The following is a 21,983-nucleotide window of genomic DNA, read 5'->3' as shown; positions in this document are numbered from 1 at the left end:
ACTGGGTCTGCCCCAGCAATCCCTTTATCCGAGACACCACAGACCGTCTCTGTGGATTGACAAAAGTCCCCGAGCAGAAGTGTGCAGGCAAATTGTCTATTAAAGATGAAGGAATAGGACCTAGAGTAGAAAGAGCTGGTAATCGGTGGCTAATCAACACTCCCCAAACTGAGATTCTGGTATCATATGATCAACATAACACTGCCACTAGAATGAAGATCCCTAACGAAACCTCTCTCCTAAGTGTCCCACTAGGAGCCACTGTTCACGTGGGTGACATCACCCTCCATCACCTTAGCGCTGACCAGTATGAGACCGAGATAGAAATGCCCGATGCCTTCCCAGGTCACGAACTTGAGATAAACTCCACCCTCCAAGCACAACTACTGCTGGAAGGGACCAAAACCGTGCAATTCGATCTTAAGCCCACTGGCATCGCTACCACTTTCTTGAATAACCGCGCAAACCCTTCGTCCGATCAAGGATCTTTAATAAGCCGAATTGCGCTGGGATTTCTAGCTAGCGGTTGGGTTATCACAGTCTTCATAGCCATCACTCTACATAGGTACATACTGACACTACACCGCAAACTGGACAAAACGATCTACGCACCTGAGAAATTAGATCGTGGCATTGTCCGATTCTCCATCAGGCCTAAGGCCTCCACTAACTTTCTTGAAGAGTAGGCTTGCTAACATGCTAACTAACCCCTCTTTTCCATTTTCCTTTATGGAGTTTTGATTATTTTTTGTTTGCTGTGTGAAATATTGTATGTAGAAGGTAGTTAAGTAGCCATAGTGTAATTGTTTTCATGTCCAAGTGCCTATGCTTTCATGCCCAAGTGCCTATGCATCTTATGGACTGTATGAAATGAATTGAACTGTTGAACTGTGTCTGAAAGACTTTTCACAGAAAGGACCCTTGGAACTACCTCTTTGTGGAACTACCTCTTTGTGGATTACTAGGGACCGTGGGTCACAGACTAAACACCATGTGCCCATAGGGTATCACTCCTTTCAGCGCCTATGGCCAAGGGGGGAATGTTGGTAACTCGCCAGCGCCCCCTATAACGATCCCACAATTCCTTGCGCGCTCCACCTGGATGTGATGTAAAGTGGAACTGCTTTAACTGTATCGAGAGCGCCTCGATTCGCTCTCTCATGTTCTGACTACTGGAGTGGTCGGACGGACTGTAGGCACGCTCGCCTACAGTGTTGAGACTAACCGCTATTGTCTGAGAACAGCCTGTTCAAATTAGTTTCGGCCGAACTTTTGAACGACCCACTAAGTTTCAGCGATATAGTGGTTTTGATTCTAAACCTTTGCAAAGTTTAACTACAGTTAAGTAGTTTTCCACGCTAAGAGGCATTTGCGGACAGCTTCGCTCCTCTCAGCTTTTTCTCGTCGACGCATCACCGGAGGTTTCTCCTGAAGCACCGTGGGCCAGCTAGGCCTTCATCTCCCTGCTTCGTTAGCCGCGGTTGGACGCAACGCGCCGCTAACCTCCTCTCCTCGGACTGCGACCCTCAGCGCGGACATCGGAGAAAGAACTTCCATCGCATTGAGTAGGCACTTGGGCAAATTTTTAATTTGTAGCTTATTCAGATGGTTGTTAGGGTCATGTTTAAGCTTTGAGCTATTTAGCATACCCGCTCAGACATGGAAGGTGTTTGTTTTTATTGTTTGTTTTGGTTCTGTTTTTTTCTTTGAACTTGTTAGACAGGGTATCTTGCATGATATCTTTCCTTAACTCCATTGCTAGCTTCCCTATCTGATTAGCAGCGCAGCGACAAGTTTGTTATTTTCAGCTCCGAGGCTAGACCGCTACAAGGCCTAGTTCTCTCCATCCAACACCTATTACACACACATATACACACTCTCTCTCTCTCTCTCTCTCTCTCTCTCGTGTTGAGTTCTTTGCCTAGATAGTCTGTTGGAAATTGTTGTTAAGTACAGTGTTTGGATCCAGCTGTAATGTGGTCAGATTCTCCTTAGCAACTGATTGCTAGCTACCTCAGGGTGATACGCTAGCTCGTAGGCTTGTGTTCTCGACTAGGCCTGCAGGCGCCATTTTTCCGACGCCATTTTGATACCTTCCTCATTGAGTTACCTGTGATACGACACCTAGGCACTGACCGCCATTTTGTTCAAGCATTGCCAGAGTGGCTAGTCATTAGCATCTGCCCACAGATACCTACACAAAGCACACATTAGCCACAGAGCTAATCCTTTGTTCTATTTAGCTAACATTCCTTTGTTTTAGCTAACGACAAGCTAGGACACACATACACACACACACACACACACGCACAAATCGGCTTGCCTTAGCCTCTCACACACACACACACACACACACAAGGGATTCTTTTCTTTTTCCTTCTATCTCTTTCTCTCTCTCTTTCCCTCAAATTTATAGTCCAGGTGTAATTGTTCCATTGTTTTGTCTTGTTATTACCTTTGCCGACATTGAATGTATTTTGAGATTATTATTATTAGTGAGTAGTAGACAAATAAAAGCTAATAAAATTGAATTGCATTTTACTTGTTCCTGTTGTTTATTCACAAGGTCAACTATTTAGAACTCCTTTTTCCTTCAGAATTTAGCTTTTGTATACAACTGGGTTTCCCATCTAATACAGAGCTACCATTAATCTTGAATGTAACCATTCACGGTGAGTATTAAGATTAATAATTTAAGATTTTATGAGACTGATCTTTATTTATAAATTGATTAATTTAATTATCAATTATTACATAATTTATAATTTAATTAATCCCAATTCCACCTACAGTGGAGTTTGCATGTTCTCCCCGTGTCCGCGTGGGTTTCCTCCGGGTGCTCCGGTTTCCCCCAGAGTTTAAAGACATGCAGGTTTGGTTAACTGGTGACTCTAAATTGACCGTAGGTGTGAATGTGAGTGTGAATGGTTGTCTGTGTCTATGTGTCAGCCCTGTGATGACCTGGCGACTTGTCCAGGGTGTACCCCGCCTTTCGCCCATAGTCAGCTGGAATAGGCTCCAGCTTGCCTGCGACCCTGTAGAAGGATAAAGCGGCTAGAGATAATGAGATGAGATGTTGGCGAGGGAAACTGAGGAGATGAGGACGTGATGGGCAGATATGGTGTAAGAGAGAGAAATGTGGAAGGGCAAATGTTGGTTGATTTTTCAAAGAGGATGAATTTGGCAATAGTCAATACATATTTTGAGAAGAAAGAGCAGCACAGGGTGACATTTAAGAGTGGAGGAAGATATACACAGGTGGACTACATACTCTGCAGAAGGGGTAACCTGAAGGAGATTGGAGACTGTAAAGTGATGGCAGGGGAGAGTGTAGCTAGACAACATCAAGTGGTCATGTGCAGGATGAGCTTGAAAGTGAAAAAGAAGAAGCATGAAATAGTGAAGCCAAAGATTAAGTGGTGGAAACTAAAAGAGGTTGAACATCAGAAGGAGTTTAGGGAAGAAATGAGATGAGCATTGAGTGGTTATGGAAGTCTGCCAGAAGATTGGAATACTACTGCTGTACTAGTAAGAGAGGCAGCAAGGAAGGTGCTAGGGTAGTCATTGGGAAGGAGGAAGGAAGACAAGGAAACATGGTGGTGGAACAAAGAAGTGCAGGAAATTATAAAAGAGAAGAGGCTAGCAAATAAGAATTGGGACGATCAGCGAGATGAGGAAAGCAGGCGGTTATACAGAGAGACGAGACAGAAGGCAAAAAGAGCGGTAGCGAAGGCGAAAGCAGATGCATACCAGGAGTTGTACGAAAGACTGGAGACCAAAGAAGGAGAGAAAGACCTGTACAGACTAGCTAGGCAGAGAAACAGGGAAACGAGGGATGTACAGCAGGTAAGAGTGATGAAAGATGTAAATGGAAATGTGCTGACAAACAAAGAGAGTGTATAAGAAGGTGGAAAGAGTACTTTGAGGATTTATTAAATGAGGAGAATTCAAGAGAGAAAAGGTCAGATTCATTGGAGACAGCAAATCAAGAAGCAGAGTTGGTTAGTAAGGATGAGGTGAGGGCAGCCATGAAAAGAATGAAGACTGGGAAAGCAGTCGGACCAGATGGTATCCCGATTGAGGCTTGGAGATATTTGGGTGAGACAGCTGTGGAGTTCCTAACGAGATTGTTTAATAAGATCCTAGAGAATGAGAAAATGCCAAATGAATGGAGAGTGTGCTAGTCCGAATATACAAGAATAAGGGAGATGTACAGAGCTGCAGTAATTACAGAGGAATAAAATTGATGAGCCACACCATGAAGCTATGGGAAAGGGTATTGGAGGTGAGATTGAGAAGAGAGGTAGCAATCTGTGAACAGCAGTACAGGTTTATGCCAAGGAAGAGCACGTTGGATGCAATTTTTGCTTTAAGAATGTTAATGGAGAAGTACAGGGAGGGCCAGAGAAAGCTATATTGTGTGTTTGTAGACCTGGAGAAGGCATACGATAGAGTGCCGAGAGATGAGTTATGGTATTGTATGAGAAAGAGTGGAGTGAATGAGAAGTATATTAGAGTGGTGCAAGACATGTATGAGAACAGTGAAACAGCAGTGAGGTGTGCAGTTGGAACAACTGAATGGTTCAAGGTGAAGGTGGGACTCCATCAAGGATCTGCTTTGAGTCCTTTTTTGTTTGCCATAGTGATGGATAGCTTGACAGATGAAGTGAGGCAAGAGTCACCATGGAACATGATGTTTGCAGATGATATTGTGATATGTGGTGAAAGTAGAAAGGAGGTTGAGTTGGGTTTGGAGAGATGGAGGTATGCATTGGAACGAAGAGGAATGAAAGTGAGCAGTAGCAAAACAGAATACATATGCATCAATGAGAATGGGGACGAGAGTGTAGTGAAGATGCAAGGAGTAGATGGAAAGAAAGTTGGTGAATTCAAGTACCTGGGGTCAACTGTGCAGGAAAATGGGGTCTGCGATAGTGACATGAGAAAGAGAGTGCAGGCAGGGTGGAGCAGTTGGAGAAGGATTTTGGGAGTCATTTGTGATAGGAAAGTCCCAGCAAAAGTGAAAGGTAAGATGTATAAGACAGTAGTGAGACCAGCTGTGATGTATGGATTGGAGACCATACCCTTAACAAAGAGACAGGAGGCAAAGTTGGAGGTGGCGGAGTTGAGGATGTTAAGGTTTGCAATGGGAGTGACAAGGTTGGACAGGATAAGGAATGAGTACATCAGAGGGACAGCACATGTGGAGAGCTTGGGAATTAAGCTAAGAGAGATGAGACTGAGATGGTATGGGCACATCCTGAGAAGAGAGGCAGAGCATGTGGGAAGGAGAATGTTGAGGATGGAGCTGCCAGGCAAACAAAAAAGAGGAAGGTCAAAGAGAAGATACATGGATGTGGTGAGAGAGGACATGAAAGTGGCAGGTGTGGTAGAGAAGGATGTGGAAGACAGGGAGCAATGGAGATGAAAGATCCACTGTGGTGACCCCTAATCGGGAGAGCCAAAAGAAGAAGATGTAACTTGCACTGAAATTTACTGCAGTGTAAGAGCTGGTCCAACCAATTCACTTCATAAGTCACATAATTAGTTGATTAAGATCCACCTGTGTGCAAGCAAAGTGTCACATGATCTGTCACATAATGTCTGTATAAACCAACATTTTCTGGAAGGACCCTGACTCTGCAACATTACTAAGCAAGCAAAATAAAAACCAAGGAGCACTCCAAACAGGTCAGAGACAAAGTTGTGGAGAAGTATAGATCAGGGTTGGATTATAAAACATATCCCAAACTTTGAATATCCCACGGAGCGCCATTAAATCCATTACAGCAAAATGGAATGAATATGGCACCACTACAAACCTGACAAGAGAAGTCCACCCACCAAAACTCACAGGCCAGGCAAGGAGGACATTAATCAGAGATGCAACAAAAACACCAAAGATAACACTGAAGGAGCTGCAGAGTTCCACAGTGGAGATGGGAGTATCTGTCCATAGGACCACTTTAAGCCGTACATTCCACAGAGCGGGGCTTTATGGAAGAGCGGCCAGAAAAAAAGTCATTGCTTAAGAAAACACGTTTGGAGCTTGCCCAACAGCATGTGGCAGACTCCCCAAACACATGGAAGAAGATTCTCTGGTCAAATGAGACTAAAATTTGAACTTTTTGGCCATCATGGGAAATGCCATATGTGGCACAAACCCAACACTTCCCATCACCCTGAGAACACCATTTGTACAGTGAAGCATGGTGGTGGCAGCATCATGCTGTGGGGATGTTTTTCATCTCCAGGGACAGGAAAGCTGCCCAGGATTGAAGGAAAGCTGGATGGCACTAAATATAGGGCAATTCTGGAGGAAAACCTATTTGAGTCAGCCAGAGATTTGAGACTGGGATGAAGGTTCACATTTCAGCAAGATAATGACCCTAAACATATTGCTAAAGCTACACTGGAGTGGTTTAAAGGGAAACATTTTCCTTTACTACAGGGAAATGGGGCAGCAGGGTGGTGTAGTCCCCTCCTAGAACTGCCACCTTATTGTGGTGGAGGGGTTTGTGTGCTTGAATGATCCTAGGAGCTATGTTGTTGGGGGCATTATGCCCCTGTCAGGGTTTCCCAAGGCAGACAGGTCCTAGGTGACAGGCCAGACCAAGAGCAGTTCACCAAAACCCCTAATGGAGCAACAACCAAGGACCGAGACGTCGCCCGGTATGGCGCAGCCGGGGCCCCACCCTGGAGCCAAGCCCGGGGTTGGGGCTCGCATGCGAGTGCTTGGTGGTCGGGCCTTTACCCATGGGGCCCGGCCGGGCTCAGCCCGAAGAGATGACATGGGCCCGACCTCCTGTGGGTTCACCACCCACAGAGGTAGCAGTAGGGGATTGGTGCAGTGTGGATTGGGTGGCAGTCGAAGGCAGGGGCCTCGACGACCTGATCCCCGGACACAGCAGATAGCTGTTGGGACATGGAATGTCACTTCGCTGGGGGGGAAAGAGCCTGAGCTTGTGCGGGAGGTTGAGAGGTACCGGCTAGAGATAGTCAGGCTCACCTCCATGCACAGTTTGGGCTCTGGAACCCAGCTCCTTGAGAGGGGCTGGACTCTCCACTTCTCTGGAGTCGCCCATGGTGAGCGGCAGCGGGCTGGTGTGGGCTTGCTTATAGCTCCCCAGCTCAGCCGCCATGTGTTGGAGTTTACCCCAGTGAACGAGAGGGTTGCCTCTCTGCGCCTTCGGATTGGGGAGAGGGATCTTGCTGTTGTTTGTGCCTACGGGCCGAATAGCAGTGTAGAGTATCCGGCCTTCTTGGAGTCCCTGGGAGAGGTACTGAGGGGTGCTCAGACCGGGGACTCCATTGTGCTACTGGGGGACTTCAATGCTCACGTGGGCGACGATAGTGACACCTGGAGGGGCGTGGTTGGGAGGAACGGCCTCCCCGATCTGAACCCGAGTGGTGTTTTGTTATTGGACTTCTGTGCTAGTCATGGTTTGTCCATAACGAACACCATGTTCGAGCATAGGGGTGTCCATAAGTGCACGTGGCACCAGGACACCTTAGGTCAGAGGTCAATGATCGACTTTGTTGTCGTTTCATCTAATCTCCGGCCCTATGTCTTGGACACTTGGGTGAAGAGAGGGGCTGAGCTGTCAACTGATCACCACCTGGTGGTGAGTTGGATCTGCTGGCGGAGGAGGAAGCTGGACAGACCTGGCAGGCCCAAAAGTATGGTGAGGGTCTGCTGGGAACGTCTGGCCGAGCACTCTGTTGGGGAGGTCTTTAACTCCCACCTCCGGGAGAGCTTTTCCCAGCTTCCGGGGGAGATGGGGGACATTGAGTCTGAGTGGACCATGTTCTCTACCTCCATTGTGGACGCGGCTGTTCGGAGCTGTGGCCGCAAGGTCTCTGGTGCCTGTCGTGGCGGCAATCCCTGAACCCGGTGGTGGACACCGGAAGTAAGGGATGCCGTCAAGCTGAAGAAGGAGTCATATTGGGCCATGTTGACCTCCAGGACTCCTGAGGCAGCTGACGGGTATCGGCAGGCCAGGCGTGCTGCAGCTCGGGCAGTTGTGGAGGCAAAAACTCGGAACTGGGAGGAGTTTGGGGAGGCCATGGAGAAGGACTATCGGTTGGCCTCGAAGAAATTCTGGCAAACCGTCCGGCGCCTCAGGAGGGGGAAGCAGTACTCTGCCAACACTGTTTACAGTGCAGGTGGGGAGCTGTTGACCTCGACAGGGAACACTGTCGGGTGGTGGAAGGAATACTTTGAGGATCTCCTCAATCCCACCATCATGTCTTCCATTGAGGAGACTGAGGCTGATGACTCAGAGGTGGACTCATCCATTACCCAAGCCGAAGTCACTGAGGTGGTTTGCAAGCTCCTCGGTAGCAAGGCACTGGGGGTGGATGAGATCCGCCCTGAGTATCTCAAGTCTCTGGATGTTGTGGGGCTGTCTTGGTTGACACGCCTCTGCAACATCACGTGGCGGTCAGGGACAGTGCCTATGGAGTGGCAGACTGGGGTGGTGGTCCCTCTTTTTAAGAAAGGGTACCGGAGAGTGTGCTCCAATTATAGGGGAATCACACTTCTCAGCCTCCCAGGGAAGGTTTACTCCAGGGTACTGGAGAGGAGAATTTGACCGATAGTCGAACCTCAGATCCAGGAGGAACAATGCGGTTTTCGTCCTGGTCACGGAACACTGGACCAGCTCTATACCCTTCATAGGGTGCTCGAGGGTTCATGGGAGTTTGCCCAACCAGTTCACATGTGCTTTGTGGATCTGGAGAAGGCATTCGACTGTGTCCCCTGTGGTATTCTGTGGGGGTGCTTCGGGAGTATGGGGTTCGGGGCCCTTTGATAAGGGCTGTCTGGTCCCTGTACGAACGGAGCAAGAGTCTGGTTCGCATTGCCGGCAGTAAGTCAGACCTGTTCCTGGTGCATGTTGGACTCCGGCAGGGCTGCCCTTTGTCACCGGTTCTGTTCATAATTTTTATGGACAGAATTTCTAGGCGCAGCCAGGGGCCGGAAGGAATCCTGTTTGGGAACCACAGGATTTCATCTCTGCTTTTTGCGGATGATGTTGTCCTGTTGGCTTCTTCAAACCAGGACCTCCAGCATGCACTGGGGTGGTTTGCAGTCGAGTGTGAAGCGGCTGGGATGAGAATCAGCACCTCCAAGTCCGAGGCCATGGTTCTCGACCGGAAAAGGGTGGCTTGCCCTCTCCAGGTTGGTGGAGAAGTCCTGCCTCAAGTGGAGGAGTTTAAGTATCTCGGGATCTTGTTCACGAGTGAGGGAAGGATGGAGCATGAGATCGACAGGCGGATTGGTGCAGCCTCCGCAGTGATGCGGTCGCTTTACCGGTCCATCGTGGTGAAGAAGGAGCTGAGCCAAAAGGCAAAGCTCTCAATTTACCGGTTGATCTACGTTCCGACTCTCACCTATGGTCATGAGCTTTGGGTAATGACCGAAAGAACAAGATCGCGGATACAAGCGGCCGAAATGAGTTTTCTTCGCAGGGTGGCTGGGCGCTCCCTTAGAGATAGGGTGAGAAGCACAGTCACTCGGGAGGAGCTCGGAGTAGAGCCGCTGCTCCTCCACATCGAGAGGAATCAGCTGAGGTGGCTCGGGCATCTTTTTCGGATGCCTCCTGGACGCCTCCCTGGGGAGGTGTTCCAGGCATGTCCCCCCGGGAGGAGGCCCCGGGGAAGACCCAGGACACACTGGAGGGACTATGTCTCTCGGCTGGCCTGGGAACACCTCGGTGTTCTTCCCGAGGAGCTGGCCGAGGTGTCTGGGGAAAGGGAAGTTTGGGCTTCTATGCTTAGACTGCTGCCTCCGCGACCCGGTCCCGGATAAAGCGGAAGAAGATGAGACGAGACGGTGGTGTAGTGGTTAGCACTGTTGCCTCACAGTAAGAAGATTCTGGGTTCGAGACCAGCAGCTGGCGGGGCCCTTTCTGTGTGGAGTTTGTGTGTTCTCCCCGTATCTGTGTGGGTTTCCTCTGGGTGTTCCGGTTTCCCCCATAGTTCAAAGACATGCAGTTAAGTTAACATGGGGTGGCCTTGGGCTGAAGTGCCCTTGAGCAAGCTACCTAACTCCTGACTGCTCTCTGGGTGCTGTAGTATGGCTGCCCACTGCTCTGGGTGTGTGTGCATGTGTTCACTGCTTCAGATGGGTTAAATGCAGAGGATGGATCTCACTGTGCTTGAAATGTGCATGTGACAAATAAAGGTTTCTTCTTCTTCTAAACATTTAAATGTCTTGCAATGGCCTAATCAAAGCCCAAACCTCAATCCAGTTGAGAACCTGTGGCACAACTTGAAAATTTCTGTATATCAACGCAACCCGTCTAACTTGAAGGACTTGGAGCAGTTTTGCCTTGAGGAATGGGCAAAAATTCCAGTAGCTAGATGGGCAAAGCTAACAGAGACATATCCCAAGAGACCTGAAGCTGTAATTGCAGCAAAACGTGGCTCCGCAAAATATTGAATTTGGGGGTTGAATACCTATGCACACTCCAGATTTCTGTTGTCTTCATCTTAATTATTGTTTGTGTCACAATACAAAAACAATTTGCACCTTTAAAGTGGTAGGCATGTTGTGTAAATCAAATGGTGCTACCCCCCCCAATCCATTTTAATTCCAGCTTGTAATACAACAAAACTGGACAAAACACCCAGGGAGATGAATACTTTTGCAAGACACTGTATGCTGTGCCTAAAATTACGCTGCATATACACCTAACACAGACAACAAATGAAACTTTCATGGATTCCACCATATTCAGAAATTTCAACAAAGCATCAACTCATTACTGCACAGCACTCAATTAATTTACATTTCTTATGAAAAGAATACCATTGCCTATATTTACCAGTCCTAAATAGAGATCTGACAAGTGTAAGATTTTTCTTACTCAGTCAATTTCACTAACTGCTTTAGCCTGTTCAGGTTTGTAGTGTGTCTGGTGCCCAACCCAAGAACACTGGGTGTGAGGTGGGACTATATCACAGATAGGATGCCAGTCCATCACAGAGGACCACATACATTCAATGATACCAAGTTACAGTTTAGCTTATCTTTAATATCAACCTACCTACTGGCATGGATTTTGGAGGTTGGAGGAAACATGAGCACATGGAGAAAACCTACACAAACACAAAGAGACCATATACAGAAACTCCACACAGGCAGTGATCTGAGTTCAGGATTAAACCTGGTACCAAGGAGCTCTGATGTGTCAACAGTGCCTACTGTGCCACAATGCCAGCTAGGATTTTTCTCAAGCAAGCTAATATTATTTTGTACAGCAAACAAAGTAAGCACACTGTTTAAACACAAATTTATCTGATAAGCCACTATTAGGATTATACCACTGTAGCATAAGAATTTCACTGCTTCTTGTTGACGCTGTATTCTGGAAACATTTGACAATAAAGCAAACATTATCTTGAATTAGGGATGGCACGGTGGTGTAGTAGTTAGCACTGTCACCTCACAGCAAGAAGGTTCTGGGTTTGAGCTCAGTGGCTGACGGGGGCCTTTCTGTGTGGAGTTTGCATGTTCTCCCTGTGTCTGAGTGGGTTTCCTCTGGGTGCTCTGGTTTCCCCCACAGTCCAAAGACATGCAGGTTAGGCTTATTGGTGTCTCTAAATTGACCATAGATGTAAATGTGATTGTGAATGGTTGTTTGTCTCTATGGCCAAGTTTACATTAGACCGTATCGGTCTCGTTTTCTTCGCGGATGCACTGTCCGTTTACATTAAAACGCCTGGAAACGCCGGGAAACAGGAATCCGCCAGGGTCCACGTATTCAATCCAGATTGTGTCTGGTCCGGTGCTGTGTAAACATTGAGAATACGCGGATACGCGGATACGCTGTGCTGAGCTCTAGCTGGCGTCGTCATTGGACAACGTCACTGTGACATCCACCTTCCTGATTCGCTGGCGTTGGTCATGTGACGCGACTGCTGAAAAACGGCGCGGACTTCCGCCTTGTATCACCTTTCATTAAAGAGTATAAAAGTATGAAAATACTGCAAATACTGATGCAAATACTGCCCATTGTGTAGTTATGATTGTCTTTAGGCTTGCCATCCTTCCACTTGCAAGTGGTAAGTGATATGCACTGGGATTACACACACAGCGGCTCAGTCCCGAATCACTGCTCGTGCACTATACTCACGCGCTCTGTGAGCTGTGCAGGGCCGGAGTGCGCACCCTCCAGAGGGCACTTGCTGTTCAGGGCAGAGTGATTTGGAGCGCAGGATGCCTGCGGAGCTGAGCGTATCCGTGTATTGGTGTTGCTGTGTGCACGCGAATCGTGTATTGGTGTTGCTGTGTGCACGCTAATCGTTTTAAAAACGTTAATCTGATGATCCGCTGATATGGTCTAATGTAAACCCCACCTATGTGTCAGCCCTGTGAGGATCTGGTGACTTGTCCAGGGTGTACCCCACCTCTCACCCATAGTCAGCTGGGATAGGCTCTAGCTTGCCTGCGATTCTGCGCAGGATTTAGCGGTTACAGATAATGGATGGATCTTGAATTCAGATTATCCATGGGGATATAAAATTTAGGACATCTTAGGATGCTTATGTAGCTTCTTTTTTTAAATTTGCAATTAAGAAATATAGAGAACTGTTAAAATGTCTGAACTATTATAGGCCAGTGATGATTATTCTAATCTGGACAAAATCGTGAAAATTAATTATTTGGTTTAGTACTATAGATGCACAAGTGCAGCTGTGAAGAATTCCTAGTGTAGCAGGGTTGGGGGTACATTCACTGGTGATCTAAAGCATCTTTTTGTATTCTGTCAGTAGCCTGGAGGAGACATTAGTGAGACGTCTGTGAGACCCTGTAAGAGCTGGTGAACAAGGAGAGAGAAGATGTGAAGGATCATAATTCATCCTTAATGGAAGATGTGGGTTCATGAATCACCTGTAAGTCAGAACCCTGCAGAAAGAGATGGAGGGAGAGAGAGATTATGTCAATGGGAGGGCGTGCAGAGGCAAAGGCAGTAGCAAAGTTACTGAGAAAGCGAGTGTATGAGAGAGAGGAGAAAGAAGAGAGGGAAGAGGTAGAGAAGCTGACAGCATGCAAAGTGGATTCGTCTGGTAGGATGTGTCAACCTGTCTCTAACTCCCAGACCAATTACCAGTCTCTCTTCATCTTCTTTCCTTTCTCACTCTCTCTCGCTCTCTTTCTCACACATACTCCCCCACAGGTGCAATGTCCTTCTGTGTATTTCTGTGTGAGCATTTACAGGTGTTTGTCTGTAAACCATATTTTGTGCTGGAATATGTTCCAAAAAATGTGCAAATGTGACAAAAAATAAGATTAAGATAAGTAATATTTGGAGCTGTAATAAAGAAGCATTGAATGTGCTTAAATAATTCCTCCCTCATCATATTATTTCGATTATATTAACCTACACCTACTGTTGTTATACAGTACTTCTCAATGATTGAACCACTGTGATGCCAGATTTTGCAGATTTTGTAGATTAGGCACTTGGAGGTTCAAAAAAAAAAATGCAAGCAATATTAAGAAAGAGAAATTGTGCGAGTGGGTGCATGTGTCTGCGTGTGTACATGTTGTAGTATGTGCTGTTATCACTGCAGTGTTTCGGCATGAGACCGCTGTTACATATTCATATGGGTCTTCCAATTAAAGCACACAGACCCAGTGTTATAGAGAATATCCAAGACCTACAGTTCTGCTGAATATTCATCAACGGAATTTCTGATGCAAATCTCAGCACAATGTCCTTCTCATATTTACTCCGCACAAACAAGCTGATTTTTATACCATTTGGGTTAGCTCTTTTTATGTTGCCTCCAGATCGAGGATGATACATGCAGTATATGGCACCTCATAATAAACTCAAAGCAGTAGCAAAATAATTTATTGCATGTCAATGAATCTATGGGGAAACAAATCTCAGTCAACTCTTCAAGTTTAAAGATGTTACTGTCAGCAAATGCATCTTTGCTACACCAATCAGTTATCTATAGTCTTTTCCTGAAGATGTAGCTGCTTTGGCTATGGTCACACTACAGCTCGCGATGCTTTGCGATGGGTTATCAATGAAAATGAAGCATTTTGGTGGTGATGCATGGCAATGTACAGGTGAGCTAAAAGTCGTGGTCACACAGCAGGCAAACACTTGGCCCTTTTATTTTAAGGAGACCTGGCATTTTTCCTAGGAGGCATGCTTGAGGGTTTTGTACATATCCGCAATAGAATGATTGCAGATGTCCTGCTCAATAGATTTCAACAATGCGTGGACATCAGCACCAACCAGTGACGGTCACAAATGCATCGTCTAACCACTGACAAACATTTGCCGAATATCCACGAACCCTTCGCCCAACCAATTACGAACCTTGGCCAAGGATCCCCAAATGCAAATGCACTTTTCAAGTCTTGGTGAAGGTTAGGCCGTACCTCGTCGCTGTGTCACCTAGGCCCCCATGAGCATTGGGGATATGGATTCGAGACAAAATACATCTCAAGAAGCTTGGCAAAGGTTCCCCAAGCTTCAGGAAGCATTCCCAAACTTATCTATTCTATTCTACCTATTCTTCACTTAGTTTGCCAATGAAAACATTGCCACCAAATTTCAATGCATGCATTGAAATTTTTGAAATGTTTTTGGCCCCTCACAAGTTGGAGACAGATTAAAAAAAAAAAAACTCATGAAACTCTGAGAATATTCATCGTGCATCACACTATTGGTCGTGATGCTACCAGTTTTTCATCACCAAGTATTCACAAACTCATTGTGAGCTGTAGTATGACCAGGGCCTTATTCTTGACTTGCAAGTGATGTCAAAGCAAAATAGGATGTCAGCCATGATGGTGCGGTCAAGCGGGGATCAAGCAACATTCCATACGAAACATAGTCACGTGTGTGCAACTCTGCTTTTCCACTGCTTTAAGCGTTCTTTTAGCCATGCTATATATTTGTGCTGTATATGGTTGTGGTCACAACAGTACTCATGACCATGGCACATTCTGATTTTTTTAGAATTCCGTCTGTGATTCAGAAAGAGGGCGAGGAAACTGAGGCTTAGTACGGAGAGGAAACGAGCACGGCTGAACAACATCAGCAGGGCTGATCTAACAGAGGTTAAAACCAAAACAGCTCATGTTTGCAGCAATCATTTTATCTCAGGTGAGATTCAAGTGACTTTCTCAATAATATCATAGAAGAATTTTATTTCATGTTGCTAGAATTTTGCTATAAAATGAGTGTTTTCTTGTCATGGTTCATTCAGTCGTTGTTATATTTTTAACACATGTATTGCCATTTCGCAGCCATTTCAGCGGCTACCATCCTAGTCGCTTTGTATATCCACCATCATGGCAGACGCTCATGATGTAACACATTTTGATCACGTGGTTGCAAGTCATCTAGGGAATAAAAATACGAGCACTCTACCAAGAACTGTTTTTATCTCATCAATAATGACCAAAGCATTGCATCATCCTTCTGCAATATAAATATACTGTAACAAGATGAGGGAAGTGTAGTTTTTAGCACACTGAACTCAATAGACATTTAAGAAGACCTTTACTTTACTGTAGCAAAACACTAGTGTTGGAAGCCATATTCAGACAATTCTCTTGCTGGGTAGTTCTCTGCATTTAACATTTGGTCCATGTTGCACTGTCTGTGTATACTGTATGGGATCCCAAATGTTTTACGCAAACAAACCCAAATGGATATTAATGAATTTTCTACAATCCTACATTTTGACCATATTACATTTTTAATTCCAGGACTACCGTAACATTTTATAATGAATATTTCTTACACTGATATACCAGTCCAGTGGGGAGTGTTGTGTTATGAGAAAATCCATGTTGTGGCAAACACAAAGCAGCTACATGTGCATGCAGAAGTAGCGGTAATGTGAATAGCATTATTGTTCACACACTTGCTACATATCTTATGCATATCTGAAAGATTTAGAAGCAGCATCCTCTAGAAGGGCCATCAGGTTTCCAAGTTCATCCATTATCTGTAACCGCTTATCCTGTGCAGGGTCGCAGGTAAGCTGGAGCCTATCCCACTTGACAATGGCCAAGAGGCGGGGTACACCCTGGACAAGTCGTCAGATCATTGCAGGGATGACACATAGAGACACACTACCACTCACACTCATATTCACACCTACGGTCAATTTAGAGCCACCAATTAGCCTAACCTGCATGTCTTTAGACTGTGGGGGAAACCGGAGCACCCGGAGGAAATCCACGCAGACACGGGGAGAACATGCAAACTCCACACAGAAAGGCCCTCATCAGCCGCTAGGCTCAAACCCAGAACCTTCTTGCTGTGAGGCAACAGTGCTAACCATTACACCACCGTGCCGCCTTGGTTTCCAAGTCAAAGTGTAAAATGTTTAGCAATTGCATGTACAGTGATATTAAACACACAGATGAGCTCTGCTTCTTAAAACGTTCTGCTGTAATTGTGATTGTTGTCATGAGCTGTGTCTCAAATCAAAAATCCGAACCTTACATTCAAAAGAATTTACCAATATAGAAAATCCCAAAGGTTGGTAGACAAGAGAGACCTTTTGGGAGATTAGAATGCAAAACACAAGGTTTGTAATAGTTAGTGTTAGTATAATGTTCCAGAATAATACATGCTGTGTATGCAACACTCGTTTAGCAGTGATAGATGGGCTGGGAAGTTGTTGGGTTTTTTCTTTTTTTTTCTTGCTGAAGTACACTAGTGTAGTGTGTCAGGATAGTGAAAATGACAAAATAGCATGCATTAATTTAAGCATGTCTTTAACTGGATATTTAGATATGCTTCAACTGCATACATGGCCTTTGCAGCTTTAGTTTTAAATTATACTGTGTGGTCTTTAATATCATGTACCAGCAGAGTAAAAGGTTGTAAACTGAATTTTGGAAAATGATGGCATAGAAACTGTATTTTATAAAGGATTTGGATTTTTGGTCCTGCTTTATATTATATAGACTTAGTTTTAATATTCATTAAGTGGTTCCAACTCAGGTGCACAGTTTTGGAGATTGGCAAGCCAAGATATCCTGAATGCTCTGTGGCATCATGAGTGGTTCAGGCTAAATAAGATGTTCATCTCCATTGCTAATGATATTCAATACATAGAAAATGCTTGCACTGAACATGAATGTCACCTGATTTCCAGGAACTTGAATGTCAAAAGATCTGAACAAGAATAAGAAATGCGCACACAACAAAACTCATCCGTCTTCTTTGACTTCTCACGATGCCTGAACTTCCTGAAAGTTAATTTGATTTAGAATGCAGATTTTCCCAATTATACTTCACTTGCACATTCAGAAGGAACAAGCTCCCTGATTACTGAACAAATCACTGAAAAGAATCTATTCATCATCAAACTTCATAAAGCAAAAAATAATTGGGTTGTATTGCCTCGAGATCAACGCACTTGTACTATCACTTTGGCAAGAAAGTGTTCATTTACACCAAAGATCCACCATTTTCATTCTTGGTTAAAAATCTACACCCACATCTTGACATTTACGCTCTTTTAAAAGCCAACCCTGTCAATGGAACCTCGCTCTCAGCTTGTGCACCTGCAGACATTCTCCAACATTTCTCACACACACACACACACACACACACACACACACACACACACACACACACACACACACTCCCCTGAGCTTGTGAAAGAAATTAGTTTCACCATCTTTTCCTAAACGTTTCCATGTCGGAGTGGCTGATTGCTATTTCAGAGGCAGTTAAGGCCAGCGGTGGGGGTGAGGGAGGTAGGGTGCACAGACCTCCTATGCTACTAGGGGCTTATTACACCAAACTGAAGATAAATTTGCTGCTTCTTAGCAACCAATTTAATGCCTTTTATTTGTGAAAGAGGGATGGGTGAGGGAAATGAACATTAGGATCCCCCTTTCTGACATCCCATACTGAAGATTTCCAGGTATAATATTTTCTCTTTTTTTATTTCCTTGCTTCTTTTGGTATTGCTTTAGTTCTCTAACTCTTGGCCCTATGACCTTTTTGTTACTTCATTCTTCCTATGTCCTTGGTACAAGGATTGATTTTTTTTCCTTCTCTGCCTTTCCTTATTATAATGATTATTCCTCTCTCTCTCTCTCTCTCTCTCTCTCTCTCTTCCTCCCCTTCCCCCTTCTCCATTCCTCCTTCCCTCCACCTAGTCAGGATAATTTGATTTGCCTCATTCAGATGATTGGATTACAAGACTGACATCCATTTCCATGCCCTCACAGTCCAGCAGGTCTATACTAAGTGCAAGTTCTCTCTCTCTCTCTCTCTCTCTCTCTCTCTCTCTCTCTCTCTCACACACACACACACACACTAATGCATATACATAAACCCCAGCCAAAAATGCATAAGCATCAGCTATGATCCTAAATCCCAATCATTGATCACATAAAATTATCCATGACCGTAATCTCTAACTACAAACCTCTTAAACTCAACCATGAATGCATAAACCCCCACATGATCTCAGATCCAACATGTATTTCTAAACATCAAAGCAAACATGAGCAAGACGGCAAAGCCCAGCTATGAACCTCAAAACCTCAACCATGAATACTCAAAACACCAACCATGGTCCTAAATCCCAACCATAAACACAAGCATCAGCCTTGGCCCTCCACTCCAACTCTAAATCTCTAAACATCAACCATAAACTCAAACATCAACCATGAATGCATGAACCCCAGCCATTAATGCATAAATGTCAAATTCAACCATAAACCTCAGTTTTAACCATGAACCTCTAAAACTCAACAATGAACACAAAAACACATTATGCATAGGCCTAAACCCCAACCATTAGGATATAAAGCTCATCTATGAACACCACAACATCAGCAATGGTCCTAAACACCAACTGTGAACCTTGAAGTATCAACCATGAACCTCTAATTATGTACCTCTAAAACTCTGGCTAAATCCAGGTACCTCAACTATGAAACTCTTAAAGGTATACTGCCTTTCAGATTTTTCAAGTTTAGGTCATAAAAAGAATTTTCCCTGACACCCAATTATTTTTGTTTAGTGGACTGAAAGCTACTGAATTTGAATCACAGACTTCCAATTTTATTAGGTTTTTTTAATAGAACAATTAATGAATTTAAGGCCACATGTCCCTAAATTCTCCGCTATTTTTTCCTGCTTCACCATGACCCAATTCAAGTGTGGCAGCGGGGGCATGGTCAAGCGCCGGTCTGTGACAGGAGGGCGGAGTCAGGGAAGGTGAGTGGCAGAATCACTACACCTGACGGCAATTAAACTGTTTGTGTGTCTTCCCAGTAACCGCGCCCTATTTAAGGAGGCAGAGGGAGAGCAGAGAGAGAGCTTCCCCAGACGAGACTACAGTGTGTGTGTGTGTGTTTGTCTCTGTCTCTGATTGCTGTTTGAAATTGTCTACTGAAAAGTGTGGCAATAAAGCCTCAGTTGAATCCTGATCTCTGTCCTGCCGTCCTCTGTGCTCCACCCACCCATAGGGAACTTACCACATCAAGATACTACATCATGCATCACGTGGTGGGCTTTCCCCATTCGCGCAAGGCATTGTGGGATACAAATTTGAATCAGGAGAGAAAAATGGAGGACGTGAGTGTGTGAATGAAACGTGAAAGACCGAATACAGTAATGGAAAGCGAGAAGAAAAGATGTTATGTTGCGAAGGAAAGGAAACGCAGGACCAAACTACTAAATATTGGCGGTCAGTGAGCACCTCGGTGTGATTAGCTGTTCGTTTAGTGACAGAATGATGTAACTATCAGTGCAAGGTCAAAGTAAACCTGAGCATGTGCACACGGAGTTCCTCTGTCTGCTTGACTGCGCAAAGCAAGCGATTTCATGCACATTATCTTTCTTACCAACCGGCCCCAGACTGTGAGACTTGGCCCCCACTTCTCCTCCACCCGCACATTGAGCACCGGCTCTCCACAGGGCTGTGTGCTGAGTCCCCTCCTGTACTGGCTCTACACCCACGACTGTAGTCCGACCCACAACAACAACAACCTTATCGTCAAGTTTGCTGACGACACCACAGTGGTCGGACTCATCTCAAAGGGAGACGAGGCAGCCTACAGAGAGGAGGTCCTGAAGTTGGCAGCCTGGTGTTCAGAAAATAACCTCTCTCTGAACACCAAGAAAACCAAAGAGCTCATTGTTGACTTCAGGAAGCACAGCACCGACCTAGCCCCCCTCTACATCAACAACGAGTATGTGGAGAGGGTCCACACCTTCCGGTTTCTCAGCGTCCTCATCTCCACCGACATCTCCTGGTCAGTAAACATTACAGCAGTTATTAAGAAGGCTCAGCAGCGGCTACACTTCCTGAGAGTCCTCAGGAAGTACAACCTAAACTCCAAGCTGCTGCTGACCTTCTACCGCTCATCCATCGAGAGCCTGCTGACGTACTGTATTACAGTATGGTACGGCAGCTGCACTGCTGTAGACAGGGAGAGGCTCCAGAGGGTAGTTAAGACAGCACAGAAGATCATTGGCTGCCCTCTCCCCTCCTGATGGACATTTACACCTCCCGCTGCCTTAGCAGAGCTAAAAACATTATCAAGGACAGCTCCCACCCTGGCTTTGATCTGTTCGACCTGTTGCCCTCAGGGAGGCGCTACAGGTGCATCAGGACAAAGACAAATCAATTCAAAAACAGCTTCTTTCCAAAAGCCATAACCGCCCTGAACTTGGATATGCTCTGACTTTATAGTCTATTTATTTTACTACTGTATGTGACTCTCTTCATGCAATAATTTATAATGTGCAGTACTTTATAAGGTGACTCTCTCTGTGCAATACTTTTATAATGTGCAATACCTCACTCCATAATGTGAAATGCAACACATTCACCTCAGGACTGTGCACCTTACACACAGCACATACAGCTCAGGACTGTGCACCTTACACACAGCACATACACCTCAAGTCTGTGCACCTTACTTTACCTTGCAATACTTCATAATGTGTAATATTTTATTTTATAATGTGACTCTCTTGTGCAATAATTTATAATGTGCAATACTTTATAATGTGACTCTCTCTGTGCAATACTTTATAATGTGCAATGAGCAATACCTCACTCCATAATGTGTAACACAACACATACACCTCAGGACTGTGCACCTTACACCCCTTACATGCCCCCCCCCCTTTTTTTTCCTTCCTCTCTCTCTCTCTCTCTCTCTCTCTCTCTCCACGCTGTTTGCACTGTTATTGGAGATGCTTTAATCTCATTGACATGTGTATAGTGACAATAAAGGCATTCTATTCTATTCTATTCTATTCTATTCTATTATTTGCAAGGGAATCCCCTCAAATGAAATAACTTCCCAGCCACAGAATGGTCTGATATTTTGCAAGATATTACAGAAATAAACATATCACAATGACCAAATTTCAGAGGGAACTAAATTTCACTGCTTTTATGAAATTGAAAGGCCATCTCGCTTTAACCCGAACCTGGAACCTTTACACCGAGTCATTTTGCCATCAAGCCAAGTCATGACCCTTTAAATACACAAACTCCAACCATGCACCACTGAACCCCAACCATATCCCCATAAACTCTATCAACATTTAAACTGCAATCTTGAACCCCTAAATTTCTCTGTGTCCAGCTCCCATATACAATTGCACATATATGACAAAACAAGTCACTTGAATACTTCTATTCATCAAAGGAAAAACAAACAGTGTATATATGTAAATGCATTTAAAGATGTACTCCTACACTTCCACAATGTTTCTCCATTGTTCCCCATCCCCAGTCGCTCTTCATTTCCTCATTTATCTTTGAAGTCAGCTCTCAGCGCTCTGCTCAGACGCATACTGATGCACTGATTTGATCGTAGTGTTCCAGTAATTCCCCTCTCTCCATTCAGCTCCTTATTACTGTGACCAAAGCGTCAAATCAAATCTGCTCCACTCATCCCACCATGAGCAAATGTGAATTCTGTTTGTGCACCAGCCAAAGGATGACAT

This window comes from Neoarius graeffei, chromosome 3 (genome assembly GCF_027579695.1).
Source record: "Neoarius graeffei isolate fNeoGra1 chromosome 3, fNeoGra1.pri, whole genome shotgun sequence".
Classification (NCBI taxonomy): Eukaryota; Metazoa; Chordata; class Actinopteri; order Siluriformes; family Ariidae; genus Neoarius; species Neoarius graeffei.
This window is presented reverse-complemented; position numbering follows the sequence as displayed.